Source organism: Pinus tabuliformis, chromosome 1_2 (assembly GCF_031772625.1).
Source record: "Pinus tabuliformis cultivar Carrire ecotype Pingquan chromosome 1_2, CPIR1, whole genome shotgun sequence".
In the NCBI taxonomy this organism is placed as follows: Eukaryota; Viridiplantae; Streptophyta; class Pinopsida; order Pinales; family Pinaceae; genus Pinus; species Pinus tabuliformis.
The window spans coordinates 1317861643-1317884575 of record NC_142298.1 but is presented as its reverse complement, the minus strand read 5'-3'; positions in this window follow the sequence as shown (position 1 = coordinate 1317884575).

The following is a 22933-nucleotide window of genomic DNA, read 5'->3' as shown; positions in this document are numbered from 1 at the left end:
TTCTCCATGTAGTTTTGTAGGCCCACAAGGCTTCAGGAAGCCTTTCTGCCCAATCTCTTTTGTGTAGATGAACAGTTTTGGTGATGATGCCTTTAATAACTTTGTTTGTAGACTCCACTTGACCATTCGCTTGTGGATGGTAAGGAGTAGATTTTATGTGCTTGATTTTGTATTCTTCCATAAGCTTCTCCATTAGGTTGGATGTGAATTGACTTCCCTGATCTGTCACAATTTCTCTTGGAACACCAAAGCAAGTAAAAATATCCTCATAAAGAAAACTAACAACTGAATTTTCAGTAGCAGAAAATAATGCTTTGGCTTCTACCCATGTAGTGACATAATCGGTACATACCAATATATATTTTCTTTGTTTAGATGGTGGGTTAATAGGTCCAATGAAATCTAAAGCCCATTTTTCAAAGGGTTCGATGAGTACCTGTGGCTGCAATGGCATTTCATTTGAAAGGGTAGGTTTCCCTACTCTTTGGCAGCTGTCACACCTTTTGACATATTGTTTTGCATCTTTGAAGAGGGATGGCCAATGATATCCTAAAGAGAGGATTTTATAGGCTGTCCTTTTGTCAGCAAAGTGTCCGCCGCATGGTTCATCATGACATGCTTTGAGGATATCAGGCATTTCATCTTCCCTAACACATTTTTTGATCACAAGATCTGGCCCTGTTTTAAACAATTTGTTAGAAATCCATGAATATTTTGAACTCTCCTGAATAATATTTCTTCTTTCACTAGGAAATAAATGTGGAGGTAGTTTCCCTATAACCAAATAGTTAGCTATATCTGCATACCAAGGGGTCTTAGTAGTTACTGCAAATAAATATTCATCAGGAAACTTATCCTCTACAAGAGAATCTTCTTTAGTATTCTGGATCGTAGACAGGAAATCAACTACAATATTCTGTTTCCCTGGTCTATCTAACACAGTAATATTGAATTCTTGTAAAAGTAGGAGCCACCTTGTAATTCTGCCATTAGTAACAGGTTTTTTCATTAGATATCTAATTGCATAATGATCAGTATGAATAAAAGTTTCATAGCCTGTTATATAATGTCTAAACTTATTGATTGCATGAACAACAGCTAAGAACTCTTTCAGTTACAATATAGTTCAACTCAGTGGGAGTCAAATTTTTACTGGTATAGTAAATGGCATAAGGAACTAAATCTTTTTGACCCAACACAGCTCCTAAAGTTGTATCTGAAGCATCTGTAGAAATATGGAGAGGGAGTTTCCAATTTGGTCCTCTCAAGATAGACGCTTTAGATATTGTTGTTTTCGAAGTTTCAAATGTTGATTGACAATTAGGATCCCATTTGAATTCACAGTCTTTTGTAAGTAGTTTAAAGAGTGGAGATGTTGTTTTAGTGAAGTTTTCTATAAATCTTCTATAGTATCGAGTAAATCATAGAAAACTTCTAACATCTTTTTGACAATTTGGAATAGGCAACTTGGAGATGACTTCAACTTTTGATCTATCAACTTTAATCCCATCCCCTGAAATATGATGTCCCAAAACAATACCTTCAGTAAACATCATAAAGCATTTTTCATGGCTTAATGAAAGGTTTGTCTCTTTACATCTTATAAGGACTTTTTCCAAATTTTCTAATGCCTCTTCAAACGAATTACCATAAACTGTAAAATCATTCATATAAACCTCTACACAATCATGGATTAGATCAGAAAAAATTCCTAGTACTGCTCTTTGGAATGTCGTGGGTGCATTACATAATCCAAAAGGAAGCACTCGATAAGCAAAAGTTCCCCATGGACAAGTAAATGTGGTCTTATTCTGATCCTCGAGTGCTACCTGAATTTGATTATAACCACTAAAACCATCCAGAAATGAAAAGCACTTTTTGCCTGCTAATGTATCTAATAATTAATCGATAAAGGGTAAAGGAAAGTGATTCTTCCAAGTTGCTTTGTTCAATTCCCTGTAGTCAATGCATACCCTCCATTTACCATTATTTTTGGGTACTATAACCAAAGGAGAAACCCATCGGCTATCTGAAATTGGATAAATGAAGTTTACATTGAGTAGTTTTTGGAGCTCTTCTTTCACTATCTCCCTAAGATTTGGATTCATCCTTCTCTGAGGTTGTCTGATTGGTCTACTGTTTTCCTCGATATAGATATGATGGATGCAAGTCTTAGGGTCAATACCTTTCATATCAGTATACTCCCATGCAAATGCAGTAGAATGTTTTTGCAAGATTTTGGTTAGCTCTTCCTGTTGTGATTTTTCCAAATTTTTGTTGATATTCAATGTTTTACCTGGAAAAATCTCAATGGTAGAACTACCAAACTCTTCCATAGAGTAAAGAGACATTTGTCTTGATGATAAATACTCAATGTCAGAATCTAACTGAAATTGTGTGTGGTCATATTCTGAAGATGTTCCAAAATTTTCTAATGTGTTTAGAATTTGACTATCTTCACTAATTTCAGAAATGGTAAAGACAGGTTGTATAGTGTCCTCATCATCGACCCATTCATTGTCTCCTACTTTTGTAATTGCTTTTGCTGGAGGATACAAATTGAATTTCTTTGTCGAACTACCATCAGAAATGTACATATCCCCAGATCTACAACTAATGAAAGCATCAGCTGTGGCTAGCTAAGGTCTTCCTAAGATGAGTGGATGCCCTCCTAAATTACTCTTGGGAGTCAAAATCATGAAATCTTCTGGATATTCCCAAGAATCTAAGGAGACTGAAATATCTTCTAATACATCGTCTGGTTTGATTATTGATCTATCTGCAAGTTGCAGTAAAGTAGGTGTAAAGAGAAGATTAGGAAGTTTAAGCTGTTCCATAGTCTGTCTACTCATAATATTGATAGCAGCCCCTAAGTCAATCAAAGTATTTGGAATTTCTATCCCATTTATATGTGTCTTGACAATTGAACTACTAGGATCTACATATTTCTTCATGGTAATTTTTCCCATCATGATATCTGCAATTTTTCCTACCAGGTGGATTCTTCTTGTATCTCTTGGTTTTCTTCCTGGTCTTTTGAGACTCAACTCCTTTATTGTTTTTGCTAGAATAGGAATCTCTCTAATGGCTTGTAGCAAGGGAATTTTGATATAGACATTCTTTAATTCATCTAGAAAGTCATAGTTAGGCAACAAGATTTGTTTTTCCACCCCTTTGTCAATTTGTAATCTTTCAGGGAAAGGAGGTGTGGATGAAGATGCAGGTTGCTCAACTACAGGAGTTGTGGGGGTTGACTCTTTTTCTTTTTCTTTTTGAATGTTTGGGTTTTGAAGAGATGCTTCCTCAAAACCTTTATTGGCTTTAAGAGAATCCTCCTCAGAGGTATCTTGCTTTTGAACATCTATAGAAGGTTTTTCTAAAACTCTACCAGACCTGAGTTGTACATCGTTGAGAGGAACAATCATATAGGTAGGAAATTGTTGTCCTTCTACCATGTAAGCATTCTGAGGATTTTTGTTATTGGGATTTGGCAATGGCTGGGCTGGTAGTTGATTTGTTTTTTGTTGAAATGGAAGCAAGAGTTGAGAATTTGGATTTTGTTGAGAAGGTTGTTGTTGCAGAAATGGTAATGAAAGTTGTGGGTTTTGATTTGGAATTTGTGGATTTTGTTGATTTTGAAAAGATGGAGGATATTGATAAAATTGAGCAAATCTCCCACAAGGATTTTACATCCCTTGTGCCCATGATTGGTATGGATTTTGAGATTGGGGCCAAGGTTGTTGCCAAGAATTCCAACTTGGTGGGAGCTGAAAGTTCATAAGATTGTTAAATCCTTGATTTTGTTGCCCCTGCCATGATCTTCTTGAAACAAAATAAATGGATTCTACTGAATCTGGATCTTCCTGAAAGACAGCTTTGAGCCCAGGAATTGAAGGACAATCCTTGGTCTCATGGTTTTCTGAGAAAATCATACATGTCTCTACATCTTTTTCATCCAAGGGACATTCCCTTAAAGCATGTTTCTTTCTACATTTTGGACAAAAGATGGCTAAGAATTCGGCTTCTCTTTCTGCTTGTTTTGTATTTTAAGGGTGTCTAGTTGTTCACTAAGGCTCCCTAGAATATCAACTTTGAACTCATCAAGCATATTTCCAATCTCTGCCGTACTTACTGATCCAGTTGTAGATTTGTTTGCTCTAATAAGAGAAGGATCTCTAGGCCCTTTTCCCGTTTTAGATTTTCCCCTTGAGAGATGGACACATAGTTCTGCTATGTCATGGAGTGGAAGTTGAGAAATATCTCCCTTCCCCATCATGTTTAAAATATCTATCCATTCATCTCTAATGGCTTTTAATAGAAGGTCTTTCAAGGCTTCCTCATCTAAATTACTCATTTTTGCTCTCTTTAAGTTGTATTGAAATCTTTCAAGTAAATCCTCCAAGTTTTCATCTTCTTTTTGCATCATCTTGAATACCTCGTCCTTATGATTGGTGGGCATGCAATAATCCAGGTATCTATCCAAAAATGTTTGTTTCATTTCATTCCAAGTCCTAATAGATTGGGAGACTAATCCCACGAACCATTTCAAAGCAGCTCCCTTCAATGTTGAAGGAAACAGTTTGAGTTTTTGAGAGTCTTCCATATAGTCATAGGTTCGGCACAAGACTTCAAACTCAAATAGAAATGTTTCAGGATCCTCACTTCGCAACCCATAAAAGTTTGGGAGGACAGATGGTGAAATGTTTTTCATTGTTGTACGGGTCTCCTCATTGGCTATAGGGAATCCAAATGAGTTATCTCCATCCCTATTTCCCCCATTGTTACCTCTACCTCCTCCATTGTTTCCTCCTCCTCTACCTCTACCTCTACCCCCTCCTCCAAATCCATTTACTACTTCCTCTATCATGATAGTTTCCTCAGAGTTCTCAAAGTCCTCTGGTTCTTCTATTAATGGCGAACGAAGAAGAATTTCTCCCTGTTCTTCTTCAGGTGATTCTACTTCTTTGATTACAATATGTTCCCCTGTAGAAGTGAAGAAAGGTTCTTCTCCTATGTCAGATTTGATGGATAGTGTGGGAGAGTCTCATAATTCAGCTACTGCCCCTTGAATTCGAGGAATCCTAAGGCTGGGAGTGTGAATCAGAGATGATGGAGGTGTATCTTGTCTATGCCTTGAAGTAGCTGGAGTTATGAAAATCGAACTTTTGGCCCTAGCTATAAACCTTCCCCTAGAATCTCTTGCTCTATGCATGTCATTTTTTTCTTTTCAAGTTGGGCTAATAATTCTCTTTCTGACCTTCCAGGTCACACTAGGGCCAAGAATAGAGCATAATCAAGAAATTATTAACTAACAACTCTCTTTTCTGATCCTCTAGGTCACACTAGGTGCAAGAGGAGAGCATACTTCAAGAAGTTATCAATTCCCACCCTCCCCCCCGCTTTTTTTTAAGAGATTGGCTACCTAGTTACACTTCCCCAGCAATGGCGCCAAAATGTTTGGTCAATTTAGTGTATCCTAAATTGCTACATTGATTATCAATCTGGGAGTGATAACTGATGAAGTGTGGCGCACTATATGTGCAAGACAACCTCTTTCTTATATTTTTGGCGTTTTAAAATTTTTATTTTGTTTTGGGGGTTTCTATCTTCGTTTATCTCTCTAATGTGAATGGAAATCCTATTCCTGAGTCTTTAGAAGGCAAGCATGGATATGGATTTTAGGCAATTATGTCCTCTATAATGGTTTCCAACACTTAACACTTCAGAAGATCTTAGAGTATACTAGTGATGACAATAATACTTGAACAAGAATGAAAAATGTGCTACTATTTAAACCAAGTAAATAATGAACTACTGATCATGAAACTATTATCTTTGCTGCTATCTAAATACATAAAAATGATTTAAGCTACTACACTCAAAGAAATAAAAAATTGCAAAGAAAGTAAAACTAAAATCAAATTACATCATTCATAATCTGATTTCTCGCCAGTTAGTCTAGCTATGGCTTTCGGAGATAATCGTCAATGACATGAACAACATGATATCTAATTGCAGAAAAGTAAAACTAAAATCAAGTCACAACATTCATAATCCGATTCCTCGCCAGTTAGTCTAGCTATGGCTTTCGGAGATAATCTCCAATGACATGAGCAATCTGATATCTAATTGTAGAAAAGTAAAACTAAAATCAAATCACAACATTCATAATCTGATTCCTCGCCAGTTAGTCTAGCTATGGCTTTCGGAGGTAATCGTCAATGATATGAGTAAGTTGATTTCTAAACTAACTAACAAAGCAAATGAACAAGACTGAAATCAACAAAACAGAACTGGAATTAAAAAAACTAAGAAAAGCAAAGTCAGCAGAGAATTAATCCCATGTCATTAGTCATTGCGAAAATTATATGCAGATGCCCGGGCTGCCTACTCTATCCTAAAACATACATACACTGATCAGCGTCATACAAAGCTTGTAAAATCATGAACAAAAGTGAAATGTTAGTACCATAACAATTGAAATACACAGGTGGATAACTATGGAATATATGCAATGGAAATAAGGAAACAATGCATGAAACTTTACAGCAACAATGAAAACGAAACCTCAGCATACAGGGGCCCTCTGCATAGCCTCGGTCAATAGGCTATCAATCCAAAATTACGTTCACGCAATCATGTAGAAACAGAGTCTTCTCATATATTTCAAAACACAGTTACAACAATAAGACTAGTGTCACGACACAATGAACTTTGAACAACAAAATTACATTAACAAAGACTAACTTCTATGCGTATAGAAACACGTTATTTATAACAAAGGTTACATAATTGTTTTCCTCTAAAACTACGTGAACAGAAGACACGTAAAAGACAACGTCCATGGATTTAGCATAATGGTTGCCAAGAATATTAAATCTATCAATTGTGGCTATTGGATTCGCGTCGTAGGTCAGTCTACTGGTGGCAACATGACCCCAGAGATTTAGGAACGACCACGCATCCTTCAGAATCCTTCACGTGGTTGAAAACAGAGTCCGACTGCCGTAGGACTCTTACGTTGGGCCACCGTTTGACCATCATTGACCATAGCTTCCCTTGATGAATCCAGCTGGACCAATAGGACTTGATCCATGTCCAGGTCATTTCTAACTTGCCCATGTGGCTTGTTTTGCCTAATGACACCTACAACCTAGAGTTTAACAAAAACAACTGTGGAAAGTTGAATCAGCTGTGGAAAGTGACTGGATTCCGCAGCTAATGAGCAGCTTCTAGTTCAAATAGCAAACACAAAAACATAGTCAGAAAACCACTTAAATGCTCTTTTAGAATCAATATGCAATGATTTCTGACAGCTTATAGAGTACTGGTGAGGGAAAAAAGTATGTGAAAATGTGTAGGAGAGGTGTAATTTCAAGGCTCTACATGCACGTCGATAGACTACTGGCCCAATCCTCTCAAGAATCCTGAAATGTCCACAAAACTGGGGTGCCAACTTGGCACACGATCCACTACAAGGATCTCTTCTTAAGATTGATGCGCAAGTACACCTACTCCCCAACCTAAAACTCCTTAAACAACATGTTCTAGTCTACATAGCTCTTCTACCTATCTTGTGCTTCTTTATGATTCTTCTTGGTTACCTACATTTCCTGTTTCATTTTTGCTAACATGTCTGATCCAATCAATACCATGCCAATTGGATCACTCCAACTAATAAGAGTATTACAACTCCGCTCGTAAAGTGTCTCAAATAGACTCATCCTCAAAGATTTTTGATACCCATTGTTGTGTGCGAACTCAACCAATGGAATATATTCTTACCACTTTCATTGTTGATGCATCACATACATCCTCAACATGTCCTCCAATGTCCTGTTGACCCTCTCTGTCTGTCCATTTGTCTGCGGGTGATAAGTTGTACTGAAGGGAAATTTTGTACCCAAACCTGCAAACAACTCCTTCCAAAACTTGGAAGTGAACTTTGCATCCTTGTCTGACACAATCTTCTGCGGAACACCATACAATCTCACCACATCTCTGATGAAGACCTGTGCTACATCGTTCAATGAGTATGTAGACTTCACTAGAATGAAGTGTGCTACCTTCGTCAACCTGTCCACCACAACCATGATGGAATCATGTTGCCTATATTTCCTCGACAAACCTATGATAAAGTCCATGGAAATGACCTCCCATTTCCACTCTGGAATCGGAATCAGTTGTAATAGTCCACCTGGATGCTTACATTTTGCCTTCACCTGCTAACAATCCAAGCACCTAGCCATGAACTCTACCACATCTCTCTTCAAATTCAACCAATAGTAAAACTTCTTCACTCTCATCAATGTCTTCTGATGGTCTGGGTGACTTAAATATGGTTTCACATGAAACTCCCTCAAGATCACCTTCTTGAGTTCATTGTTGTCTGGAACATATATCATGTCTCTAAACCTAACCAATCCATCTGTTGTGAGGTAATAGTCCACATCCAGTGCACTTGTACCTATAACTGTACCTGTACCTATACTTGTACTTGTACATGTGCCTATACTTGTACTTGTACTCCGCTACAACTTGTACCTAAGCTCCATATACCTGACATCCTGCTGACTTGCTTGCAAGATCCCATCATGTATATTTGTCCCATAGGAGCTCATAGCTGCTATTTGATTCACATATATCCGCCTACTAAGAGAATCTGCAAACTTATTCTCTTTTCCCTTGATGTACCTAATCTCAAAGTCGAACTCACTAATCATGGTCAACCATCTAGCTTGTTTGGAATTCAGATTCGACTAGTCAAACAAATATCTCAACCAACTGTGACTACTCATCAGTACAAACCTCCTGCTAAGAAGATAATGTCTCCACATATTCAATGGATGGATGATCGATGCCAACTCAAGATCACATGTCGAATCATTTTTCTTGCGCTCATTTAGTTTTCGTGACTCATAGCACACTACCTGTCCTTCCTGCATTAGGACTCCACCAAGTCCTCTCTTGCAAGCCTCTGTACACACCACAAACTCCTTGTCTGTATCTACAATTTTGAACACTAGAGCATTTGTCAACATATGATTCAATTGTTCAAAAATCATGCACATTCCTCAGTCCATTCAAACTTCTTACATTTCCTTTGTAATGATGTGATAGGATTTTCAATCCGAGAGAAGTTCCTGATAAACCTCCAATAGTAACCTGCTAATCCCATGAATGATCTTACCTCATCCACATTTCTAGGAGTTTCCCATTCCATAATAGCTCTTATCTTCTCTAGATCCACTGCTATACCTTCCTTGGAAACCACATGCCCCAACTAGTGTACCTTTGTCTGAAAGAAACTACACTTACTAAGATTAGAATTCAACTGATGTTCTCTCATCAATCTCAATACTGTTGCAAAGTGTTCGACATGCTCTTCCTCATTCTTAGAATATACCAATATATCATTAATGAATACAATAAAAAACTTGTCCATATAAGGACACAACACACTATTCATCAAGCACATGAAATTAGCTGGAGCATTAGTCAAACCGAGAGGAACTACAACAAACTCGTAGTGCCCGTACCTGGTCCAGAAAGTTGTCTTGTAAATATCCTCTTCTTTGATGTGTACTTAATTTGACATTGCATGTGAAAGTTATCGCATTTTGAAGTTTTGGCAAACAACTAAAAGTCAACTTGCAGGGTTGATTGGGCAGGTCGTACACTGACATCGACAGCTGACTGGGTAGGTACAGTGTGTAGTACGGTCCAATCACATGTTGCCACATGGCATGGCCGTATAGGATGAAATGTCAAATTGTGATTAGTTGGTTGTGTTTTAATGTGGGGCAATGAGGAGGCGCCACATGGCCTAATGGGAGGGCGGCACGTGGTCCTCATCAATCTTGCAAAATTTTATTTGGTCAGCACACCAACCCGGCGGGGTCTGACCCCATAATCTATCGGATATAACTACCATGCATTACCGTTACACCAAGCAGTTTGGTTCTTAACCATAATGGTTAGTAGTTCCATTTAAATTGAATGGTTAATGCATTTAGGGGAGGGGGGCAAGGCACATGGCCCCAGCTCTAGGCATACTGCAACCCATGTGGCCATAGTGGAGCCGTAGGCAGAGGGGATAGGTATTTAGCCTAGCCCCCGCCCCCATGTATTACCACATCACTCGACACAAAAGGTAGAGTGGGCGGGCAATTAGCTCGGTTCGCGGTCACATTTAGGCCACTTTAAGCCACACAACCACAGGCATGATGGAAACAGAGGGACTGGGTGGTTAACTTGGCCACAGGTCCTATGATGAACCCATGTGACCAATATTGGGGGCGTCAGATCTGGAGGGGCGGGCGCGTGGCTGGGCCCTTGGCCACATGGCGCTACGTGACCCGTGAACCAGGGCTAGAAAATCAATGCTAAGGGGTTATTGGCGCGATTAAGGAGGCAACCAAATGCACCTTTTTCGGCGGGATTTCCATTGTTCTTGCACCAATTTGTCACTCAGCGGTCTACCAAAAGAAGGAATCCGTTTCTTAGTTAGCCAGTCTTGTCATTTTGCAAGACATATAACAAAGAAATGTTCCAGGAGGCCTAACTTGGTTATTTTTCAGTCTTTTTGAGCCTAAAAAGAGCCTACACAGGGGTTTTTGGGTGTTTTGAACACAATGACAACATTACCTTTGTGATTTGAGAATTGTATGTTGAAAAATTTGCAGAGCCAAGTCCTTTTGTGTTGTAGACAGAGACTATTTTGAGGCCATGTGGAAACCTTTTCTAGCATGGAAAGAGCCTAAACAAGGGTTTTCAAGCCTCCTAGATGCATCTGTAACATCTATTTCTTCATTAGAGTAGATAGTTTTCTGTATATTCTCAGTATGTTTGTGGAGAAAAACCATTTCAATACTTCATTTTCAAGCAATTGAATTTGTGCTTGCTTTTTTATCTCAGAATGAGTACAAGGACTTGTTGCCACATTCAATGAGAAAGTCCTTTTCTTTTCGTTTCTTTTTAAAAGGGAGTCAACTTGTGAGTGAGAGTTCTCTAAAGGAGAACATTTATTTGAAGGATAAACAATGCCACTCTAGAAGGAGGTTTACTCTATGAGTCAAAGATTTGCAATGTATTCTTTTTGTTGTTGAGATCAATAAAGTAACCTAGCCATTGGAGCAGGGCCCAGAGAGGTAGCAAAGGAGGGGTGAACTCTGTTATCACACGGTTGTTCTCCTCTTCATTTTTACCATGTTGGATTACAAATGATTTTGTTTCATATTTAAGTTCATTTAAAACTTAACTATTCACTTTTGAATAAGTTATGATTTATGTGACCGTTTGAAGACCCAAATTTATCAAATCTTGCAAAGTGTCAAAGGACGATAGATTTTCAGATCACTACTATCAGAGTAGATTCTAACTAGATTGTAAGCATGGGTGAAAATTTGCAACATGTAAGTCTCCTAGAACTGGAAGAAATGAATTATTCTCTATAAGTGGAGAACATGGAACTAAGAAGATTTTTTGATGCAGTAAAGGAAGAGAAGAAGAAGTTGCACATGGTGTTGCAAAATGTCATTGAAGAGAAAACTGGGGAATGTTCAACTACCAAAGCTTCCCCCAAGACTCAACAAGTTTGTGGTCATGGGATGACTGATGTTTGTACCCTTTGCCAATTGAAGAACACTGCGGATATGTTAAATCACATGAGCGGTTTTGCTTAACCCTCACTATCACTTCATCTTCCAAAGAGAAGATAGAGGAGATGGCTAAGATTTAGGAAGAGGACCAAGAGTTGTAAGAAGAAAAGGAGGTAAAAAGATACTTCATGTTCAATCCATTCTCTTAATAATGATAATGCTTCTTTTGCATCATTTGAGAAACATACCAAGGGTATTGGTGTGCAATTGTTGACCAAAATGGGGTACAATGGTAAGGGTCTTAGAATCCATAGTCATGGTATCAATAATCGTATTAAGGTGAGTTGACAACCTCGACATGAAGGATTGGTATTTGTTCAAGAAAAGTTGGAGAATGCGCAAAAATTGCAAAGTCAAGGAATTCTCCTAGTGTGAAATTCATGAAGAAAGAACTCCTACAAGCGATGATGACAATTAGGGAAAAAAATCTCCAAAGAGAGATGAGCGCTTCGAAGGAAGAACTAAGTCAAGTTCGCCTCGCCAAACTCATAATCCCAAGGAAAATTATAAAAGGTATAAACATCCTAATTATTCGAAGAATTTCTATGACTATAAACAACATGATCATTTGAATAAAATGTTGTAGAATGTGTATACTTGCACTTTTTGTCATGCACCTAACCAATGTGTAACTAAGTGCTAAAAAAGGAAAGCATTAGTCAAGGAAATGAATATGTCAATTGGAAGTGAGACTAGGAAGGAAATTCCTCTTTCAAGTTCAAAGACATTTTTTCGAAGAAATAATCACAAAAACTTTTGTACTCATTGCAATATAGGTGGGCATTGGATTGAGAAATGTTGGACGTTGTAGAAATTCCTTGTAGATTCAAACTACTTATGTAATATGCTAAAAAAAAAGACTTGAATGTACTCTACTCATCAACGGAAACAATTAATCGATTGAGAAATCACAATATAAACATGAGACAATATTCGATCACATATGCTTAGAGATTTATCTAAGGGTAAAAAAATTGCTCAAAACCCCTTCCTATCTACATTGCATTAGTTAGAAAATAGAGAAGAAATACAATGCTTGTTCAAGCTTGAACAATCTCTACACAAGTATAATTTATCTCATTGCCTCACAAGTTTACTGTGGCCAATACTTAGAAATTTTTTTTGCCTGCCAAGGTCCTATTTCCTTATGCTTTTTCTCAAGGAATTAGCCCCCTATTAATTATGGAAATCTCCATCCTGAATTGTGCAATCCCTATAGGCCCTTCTCTAACTGCATGCACCACTTGTACAACTCGGAAAATTATACAATTGATAGTACACTGCCCTTGAACTCCAATCTCAACTGGGTAACTCGAATTTCATGCATGCACGAGTTAATTATGGATGATTAATCAGTTAACTAGTTGAACATTGAAGTTGCACCCCACTGCTAGACCTCCTACTAGTTCCTCCAAAAGTTGGAACTAATTTAACTCACTTTAACTAAACTAAACTATTACAACTCAAATTAAACTCAACCTAGTATCCTAAAATTTAGGAACCACTCTACATGACTCAAGTTAGGCCCTTAACTCGAATTAACTGAGCCAACTAAGTGAAATTAACTTAGTTAACTCATTCTTGTTGTCTTATGATGTGGAATTACAATTTTCTCCTAATTTAATTCAAGGGAAAATTAAATCAAGATTTTCTTGTTGCCATTTTCAACACTCCTTCTCAACAAGAAAGGGATTATTAGATACCCCAATCATGTCTCTATGGAACTCGAATTTTCCTTCTGACAATGGCTTTGTTAAAATATATGCATCTTGTTCCTATGTGGGAATGTACTCCAACAACATGATCCGCCTTTGCACGCAATCTTGTAGATGGTGATACTGGATGTAGATATGCTTGGATCGATCATGAAAATATGGATTTTCATAGAGTTTGATACAACTCTGATTGACACATTAAATCATGGTGGGATCCATCATTTTACCAAATAACCCAACAAGAATCTTCCTCATCCAGATAGCTTCACAAGCTGCTTGACTAGCAGCCATGTACTCTGCTTCTGTTGAAATGAGTGTAACTAATCTCTGCTTCCTACTATACCAAGAAATTGTTTTTGAACCAATATTGATGACTCCTCCTAAAGTGCTCTTCTGATTTGATGGACTACTTGCCCAATCTACATCTGTGAGACCTGGAAGCTTCACTCCCTTTGTTCGTGTGTACCAAAGACCATGCTAGGTAGTGCCTACGAGGTATCTCAACACATGTTTCAATGCCTTCCAATACAATTTGGTTGGATTAACCATTGCTTGACTAAGTTGGTTAACTACATAACACATGTCTGGTTGTGTGTTCACCAAATACATAAGTGAACCCACAAGTTGCTTGTAAATAGTGGCCTCCATCTCCTCACCTGAAGTGGCATCCTCTTTCTTCCAACTGCCTCCTAGAGGAGTGTCCATGGGTTTGCTACTCTCCATCCAAAACTTCTTCAGTATCTTGTTGGCATACTTTCCCTGATGTTAGTTTCAGTCTTTCCAGCCTTCCTCCAGTGATCAAACATGCTCTTACAAAGTGATTTTGAAGTGTCAAGGTCAAATTTTGTCATTTCAGTGAGTCTTCAAGCAAAATTTGGTCACTAGGCATTAGGTCTAGGGTTTGCTCTCACTCTTTTCAAAGTTGCCCAAATGCCAATCTATGTCACTATTCAGCTGAGTCTATCATCATTCATAGGGTTGTCATTATCATGTCAATGTCTAAGGAGTCATTTTACATCTTGTTCATGCTTCAGTTGCACCTAGGCAAGGTCATTTCCCTCTCCTAGGGTTTTGAAAGCTAATTTCTCTTGGACGGTTAAATCATTAGAAAAACTTGTATCCAGATGTTCATACACCTTCCCCTATCCTTCATGTACCTTATTAAACACTTTCCATCACTGAGATCCCCCAAATTCCTCATTTTTGCACAAACCCTAGTTTCTAGCTACAACCTGGCAATTTTCTAGGTTGGGCCTGTGTTTTTCCCTTTTGGACCCCTTCTCCTCACTTGATCTCTGTGATTCCACTTTCCCCTACTTCCTAACATCCCTCCCCACTCCCAAAAATTTCCCCAAGAATTTAGAAGCCCCCTATCCCCTTCATTTCGCTTCATTTCCACGAAATTCCTTGCTTCACACATCGGGATCAGTCTCACTCAAAAGCCGTTTCAGAGCAATAAAAAATGAATTTTGGAAAACTGAGAGAGGTTTTTGTCCACAACATGCCAAAGAAGAAAAACCTCCTTCACTTTTTGCACAGGTGTCATGGTTTTAGAGAAATGTCAAAATTACAATCGTCGGATCCAAGGAGGTTGGCCAAGGCACTAAAACGACGGAAAAGGCCCGATCCACTCCAAATTTTGGCCAAAGCCTCTTTGACTGAGCATGGTACTTGATTAGGGACTCCCAGCCCAAATTTCAAGAAATTTGGAGAAAATTTTGTCAATTGTGAATTTTTTGTGCCATACACAGGTTTTTGCTCTCAACGGGTCTCACCCCCCGCGCGACCCTTTCATTTGGCTACTCCGTTCCAGGAAAACTCAGCATTTCTGGATTTTTCATGAAAAGTTACACATGATCACCCATTGCCAAGAGATTTTATGAAGTTTTGGGCCTCCAGAAAGTCAAAAAACAAGCAAAAAATGACTTTCTGCCACATTTTTGACACACAGAAAGCAGTCTTGGGAGATTGCAATTTTGGAGGGGTAAATGACCACCAAATTCAGAAATTCCAGTTGGGTTGGAAAGTAGACTCACATAACTTTCCAACAAGCCTACTCTTGCCTCATTTGGACACCTGGAAGTGCCCTCAAAGGCCGCGACCCGTCAGGAAATGGCGCGCGACCCATCAGGCAAATTTCTCAAAATTTCAGTGTACAGCTCAGCAAAACGCAGTTTTGACTGTGTTTGATTTTTTGGAATGGATTGTCATCCTCCTTGATGTAAATAATGTAATTTTATGACACTTTTACACTTATTTATCTCTTCTAGAAGATTCATTCATGAGATAGGTGAAAATTAAATGAATGAATTGGTTTCCTAGCTTATAGAGGCAAGTTGTTTTGACTGCCTAGATTTTAGTGCTCAATTTAGAATTGGTTGAAACAGCTCCTAGAAGGATGAGCTCGACCCCTAGAGGCAAGGAAATGTGTTAGCTTGCCTATATTATGTATTTTCTTAGTCATTTTCAGAGGTTGGAAGGTTGGACTCTTGAGGGAGAAGCTCTGATTGTATTATTCATTGTATCTCTGCAATTTTTGGCAAAGGAAGACCAGGGTTTTGCAGTCCTTTTTGGGATTCTTGTGGTCACATGTATTGATGGTGTGTTACTCTTTGTACTTGTAAGTGTGTTATGTGAATCATTTCCTTTCTTTTCCTTCTGCACATTAAGCAAATGAAGTGTTAAAGTAGAACTCATGACTGTCATGCTCTGCTTTTAAGTTTGTTTAATTTCAATGTTTTCTACTGTTTAAGGAGAATTCAAAGTTATTGTTTGCTCTCCTTAACTCCTCATCTGTCATTCTTAATCATCCACTTCAATCAAAGGCATCAATACTGTCTCCTACCTCGCCCCAAAGAACCCCCTGCAGAAACTGTGTCCAATCCCCGCACCCAAAATTGCCAACTCCTCAATTTGCCACCAAAAACCCTAAAAATCCCAAATCAACCCTTTGATCAGTTTACTAGCCTAAAATCAGTGTCACCCTATTGGTTATCTCGCCCATTGAAGATATTTATCGAGATAGACCGGAGAGATCCCTCTCCTGCCCCGTAGGGCTAGCTACGAGGCTAAGTGGTTTGATGTTGCCTTGAGGTTTACCTTTCTCAGCCCGAGGTGAAATTTCAAGCGCTAACATATTGGCGACCATACTGGGGAGAACAAACTTGTCTGTGGATTGATGTGTTTGTTTCATAAGTCTTAGACGGAGCCTGAAGTTATGCTAGGTAGCCTTCGAAATGCTTTTGCTTTGCATAAGCGGAAGTAGATAAACGCTGCTTCAGTCAATCTCCGTGAGCTTGTGAATACAACACTTCATTTGCATTTTGCCCCAGTACATGTATCAAGTTCAGATCTGATTGTTGATAGTGGACAACGATCAGACACTGACAAGGCTGAAATCATTCACTGGCGACTCCTTCACTGAAAACTCCAGAGATCAATGCTTCATGGTGACTTCACTGCAGAGAGATCAGTAGCTTTGAGCTTTTCAAGATGGATCGGATTACAAGAAGATATGCTCCCTTGAGCCGAGATCACATTCCAGGTTTTCCGAATAAAATTCCAAAGGTAGATTGGTCAAGGAATTTGCCTATATTTAATGATGATGGTAAGAAGGATGCTGCTTTACATCTAGTTAGATTTCATATGCATATTCGCAAGTTGAAGGTGGATTTTCCTGAAGATTGCTTGATGAAGATATTCTTGGCCACTCTGGAAGGTAAAGCCCAATCATGGTATGAAAGTTTGCCGCCTGCTTGTATTTACTGTTTAAAGGATTTTCATGCCTTGTTCATTGAAAGATATCAAGCATCTTATCCATCATTAAATTTGGTTCATGACTGTTGCAAGCATGCTTATAGTTTTATTGAAAGCCTTGAGAAATATTATGAAGATGATAATTTTATGGACGTTGAGATTATGGAGGCTCTGTATGAGAATCCGTTTCAGCAGTACACAGAAATCTTAGATGATACTTGTCAAGATCAGCAGGCTGAAGATTTCCATATGGTTATGGTTGAAAATGAGGAAAGAGCAAATGTTGTTTCAGATCTGTCCATAGAAGAAGACAACATGCAGGTAACGCAGGAAAGTAATGTTCCAATCTCAGAAAGTGATGATGATAAATCAGATCGGGAGATAAATTGTGATGAGGCAAAACATGTTGTTCCGGATCTCATAAAAGAGAGTTGTATTGTCGCGGCTGCCTCAAATGAAGAAAATGGAGTAGCAGACCTAAATGCTCTCATCTCACCAGTACTAGATCTTCATGAGGAGGTAGTTCCTTGCCTCTGTGAAAAACAAGACAAGATCTTCGTTCAAGAGATCCGCTCATCTACCTGTTCAGAGTTTTTTGAAGCCCAAGAGCATACTTTTACTGAAGTACATGATAAAGGCAGATCAAAATTTGAAGCAAAAGACACCTTGTTCTTTCAGCAGGAGGTGGTAGTGGAAAAACTTCATGTTTTTCAAGATCCAATGGCAGCCCTGTTGCAGTCAGCAGTGAAAGTGATTATTGTTGTGTTCAGTGATGAAGGAGAACATGGTTAGCTATGTTTTTGGATGCCCAGTTACCAGTATCTATTGTTGATCATGAGATCTGATTGGGAGAATCAGTCAAGAAGGCATCTGCTTGATTGGTTACATTGGCATTATGATATAGTTTGAAGGTATATTGTCTTGTAAGAAACACATGTGGTTGTCATCATGATTTCAAATCTTGATGGACTGCTGCCCTTCAATAAGCTTTGTAAGTTCTTGTTTTAGTTAAGCCAGTCATGAGTCATTTATGAGTCAGTTTTCAGTCATGTAGGTTTCATAATTGAGTCGGTTTGAATCAAGTTTCAGTCAATAAATGAGTCAAAGTCTTGTATTGTTTGTCAAATAATGACTCCATCGCCCAATGATTATAAAGCACTGGTATGCTCTCCCAGAGGTCTAAGGTTCTTGGTATCTCCAAGGAGCGACCATCCCCATTGGAGCCAATGTTAGTGTCAGTATTTCCAGCCTTCCTCCAGTGATCAAACATGCTCTTACAAAGTGATTTTGCAGTGTCAAGGTCAAATTTTGTCATTTCAGTGAGTCTTCAAGCAAAATTTGGTCACTAGGCATTAGGTCTAGGGTTTGCTCTCACTCTTTTCAAAGTTGCCCAAATGCCAATCTATGTCACTATTCAGCTGAGTCTATCATCATTCATAGGGTTGTCATTATCATGTCAATGTCTAATGAGTCATTTTACATCTTTTTCATGCTTCAGTTGCGCCTAGGCAAGGTCATTTCCCTCTCCTAGGGTTTTGAAAGCTAATTTCTCTTGGATGGTTAAATCATTAGCAAAACTTGTATCCAGATGTTCATACACCTTCCCCTATCCTTCATGTACCTTATTAAACACTTTCCATCACTGAGATCCCCCAAATTCCTCATTTTTGCACAAACCCTAGTTTCTAGCTACAACCTGGCAATTTTCTAGGTTGGGCCTGTGTTTTGCCCTTTTGGACCCCTTCTCCTCACTTGATCTCTGCGATTCCACTTTCCCCTGCTTCCTAACATCCCTCCCCACTCCAAAAAATTTCCCCAAGAATTTAGAAGCCCCCTATCCCCTTCATTTCGCTTCATTTCCACGAAATTCCTTGCTTCACACATCAGGATCAGTCTCACTCAAAAGTCGTTTTAGAGCAATCAAAAATGAATTTTGGAAAACTGAGAGAGGTTTTTGTCCACAACATGCCAAAGAAGAAAAACCTCCTTCACTTTTTGCACAGGTGTCATGGTTGTAGAGAAATGTCAAAATTACAATCGTCGGATCCAAGGAGGTTGGCCAAGGCACTAAAACGACGGAAAAGGCCCGATCCACTCCAAATTTTGGCCAAAGCCTCTTTGAATGAGCATGGTACTTGATTAGGGACTCCCAGCCCAAATTTCAAGAAATTTGGAGAAAATTTTGTCAATTGTGAATTTTTTGTGCCATACACAAGTTTTTGCTCTCAACGGGTCTCACCCCCCGCGCGACCCTTTCATTTGGCTACTCCGTTCCGGGAAAACTCAGCATTTCTAGATTTTTCATGAAAATTTACACATGCTCACCCATTTCCAAGAGATTTTATGAAGTTTTGGGCCTCCAGAAAGTCAAAAAACAAGCAAAAAATGACTTTCTACCACATTTTTGACACACAGAAAGCAGTCTTGGGAGATTGCAATTTTGGAGGGGTAAATGACCACCAAATTCAGAAATTCCAGTTGGGTTGGAAAGTAGACTCACAGAAATTTCCAACAAGCCTACTCTTCCCTCATTTGGACACCTGGAAGTGCCCCAAAAGTGCCCTCAAAGGCGTGCGACCCGTCAGGAAATGGCGCGCGACCCCTCAGGCAAATTGCTTAAAATTTCAGTGTACAGCTCAACAAAACGCAGTTTTGACTGTGTTTGATTTTTTGGAATGGATTTTCATCCTCCTTGATGTAAATAATGTAATTTTATGACACTTTTACACTTATTTATCTCTTCTAGAAGATTCATTCATGAGATAGGTGAAAATTAAATGAATGAATTGGTTTCCTAGCTTATAGAGGCAAGTTGTTTTGACTGCCTAGATTTTAGTGCTCAGTTTAGAATTGGTTGAAACAGCTCCTAGAAGGATGAGCTCGACCCCTAGAGTCAAAGAAAGGTGTTAGCTTGCCTATATTATGTATTTTCTTAGTCATTTTCAGAGGTTGGAAGGTTGGACTCTTGAGGGAGAAGCTCTGATTGTATTATTCACTGTATCTCTGCAATTTTTGGCAAAGGAAGACTAGGGTTTTGCAGTCCTTTTTGGGATTCTTATGGTCACATGTATTGATGGTGTGTTTCTATTTGTACTTGTAAGTGTGTTATGTGAATCATTTCCTTTCTTTTCCTTCTGCACATTAAGCAAATGAAGTGTTAGAGTAGAACTCATGACTGTCATGCTTTGCTTTTAAGTTTGTTTAATTTCAATGTTTTCTACTGTTTAAGGAGAATTCAAAGTTATTGTTTGCTCTCCTTAACTCCTCATCTGTCATTCTTAATCATCCACTTCAATCAAAGGCATCAATACTGTCTCCTACCTCGCCCCAAAGAACCCCCTGCAGAAATTGTGTCCAATCCCCGCACCCAAAATTGCCAACTCCTCAATTTGCCACCAAAAACCCTAAAAATCCCAAATCAACCCTTTGATCAGTTTACTAGCCTAAAATCAGTGTCACCCTATTGGTTATCTCGCCCATTGAAGATATTTATCGAGATAGACCGGAGAGAGCCCTCTCCTGCCCCGTAGAGCTAGGTACGAGGCTAAGTGGTTTGATGTTGCCTTGAGGTTTACCTTTCTCAGCCCGAGGTGAAATTTCAAGCGCTAACACCTGAGAGACAAACAGTTTCCCATCTCCTTTCCATACTTCCAAACCGAGGAAATAATACATGAGACACTTGTCCTTCATCTCAAATTCTCTTGCAAGATCCTCTTTGCAAGACTTGATCAACTTATCATCACCAGTTAAAATTAAATCATCGACATATAATACTATAATCAATAATTTACCTTCAACAACAATATGGTAAAGGTTTGCATCTGCTTCACTTTTGGTGAATCCCAACCTGGTGAAATAATTGTCGATCTTGGTGTACCAAGCACGGGGTGCTTGTTTCAATCCATACAATGCTCGCTTGAGTTTACACACATGTGACTCTTTGTCGAAGGTCTCAAATCCTTTTGGTTGCTCAATGTACACCTCCTCCTCAATCACTCCATTAAGGAATGTTGTCTTCACATCCATCTGATGGATCTTCTATCCCATCTACACTGCAAGTGCTAGAATTGATATGATAAAAGAGTACCTTTCTATTAGAGAAAAGGTCTCATCATAATCAGTTCCCTCCACCTGAGAGAACCCCTTGGCCACAAATATGAGCTTGTGTTTCTCAATCCTTCCATATGCTACTTGATTCACCTTGTAGATCCACCTCGAGCCTACCACTGACTTATTCTCTAGTCTTGGGACAAATTCGAAAACATTATTTCTAACTATGGAATCATATTCCTCTACCAGGGCATCAAACCATATTGGCTTTTGCATTGCTTCCTCGAATGAGGATGGTTCTGTCTCAACTAGCTCATTCATAAGAGCCATGTACCTAGTGTACCGATCTGGTGACCTCTTATGCCTGTGTTGTGATGCGGGTGCTCCCACATTTTCTCTAGCATCATGAAATAATATTTTAGCTTCCTTGGTGTGTTTCCTTCTATATTTGGATGTCTCAGTGCTTCCACTCTCTGCTCCTCTACTTGTGGCTGCTCCACAACATCCTAAGATTCTTCCTTTCGAGCCAAAATATCCTCATCTGCATGCAACTGAAGCTCCTTGTCAAGGGAACATCTCATGGCCTTTTCTTCATCGAACTTCACATCTCTACGAACAACTGTCATCCTGTGAGATGGCAGGTACACTCGATAGTTGTGTGGTGTATCAGTGTACCCCCCAAATATGCCCAACTCAATTATCAGATCTAGATTTTTCCTTGCATTCTTGGAAACATGACAATAAGCTTATGAACCAAAGTCCTGAAATGTGACATATATATTTATTTCCTGAAAATTCTTCTTCTAGTGTACTCATCTTGAGAATCCAATGAGGACTCTTGTTCTGCACATATACTACTGTGTTTCATGCTTCAACCCATAAGTGCAATGGTAGGTGTAGTGACCAATCCAGGGGTCTAGAGTAGACTAAATTTAATGTCAACCAAGGTAGGTAAACTTAGAGGTACGTGTCTACAATCTATAGACCTAAAAGGATCTCATCTACCTAGATAAGTGTCTACTGTGACAGGCTACAACACTCTTTTACAAGAGATTGGAATATGTTTCCTTTCACAATTCAAACACTTATATCACCTAATTTAATCAAATGTTCTAAGAAAACAAAGTGTTACTAGTCTGAGTTTTCAATCCTCTTATAAGGATATAATTCACAGAAACTCTTTCCAGCTAACACACTAAGCATTCATGAAAACCAAAAACTCTTTTAAGCATACTAAGACTCAAATGCATGAAAACAGAGTCCACAGAGATACTTCGAAATTCAGTGCTCAATTAAATCTTTTACAAGATCTTGTTCAATAATTTAGCAATTGAAGTTTCAAGCTATCACCATGAATCATACAATAACACTTCGCAAGAACTTCTAATTGAATTAATTAATTCACAAGCAAAGAAATGGCATCAAACACTATTCGGATCTAAAGTCTAAATGCTATGAAAATGAAATGAAAGTATACCAGTTCCCATGTAGGGCCCGTCCACGCGTTGATGGTACACTTAGAAAACTTCAGATGTTGAAACCGTTAACACATAAAACACTAGAATGATAAAACGTTGCCTGTGATTAAAGTCTGGAAATCAATTACATGCAAGAACAGAGTTCTGGTAACAATACAATACAATATGATACACAGTCTTAAGTCTGCTCTATGTCTCTTATCACGCGGTCCTATTTGCAATCGAATGTACATACATTATCACGCAGATGTTTCTGCTTTTACAGTCAAAAAGA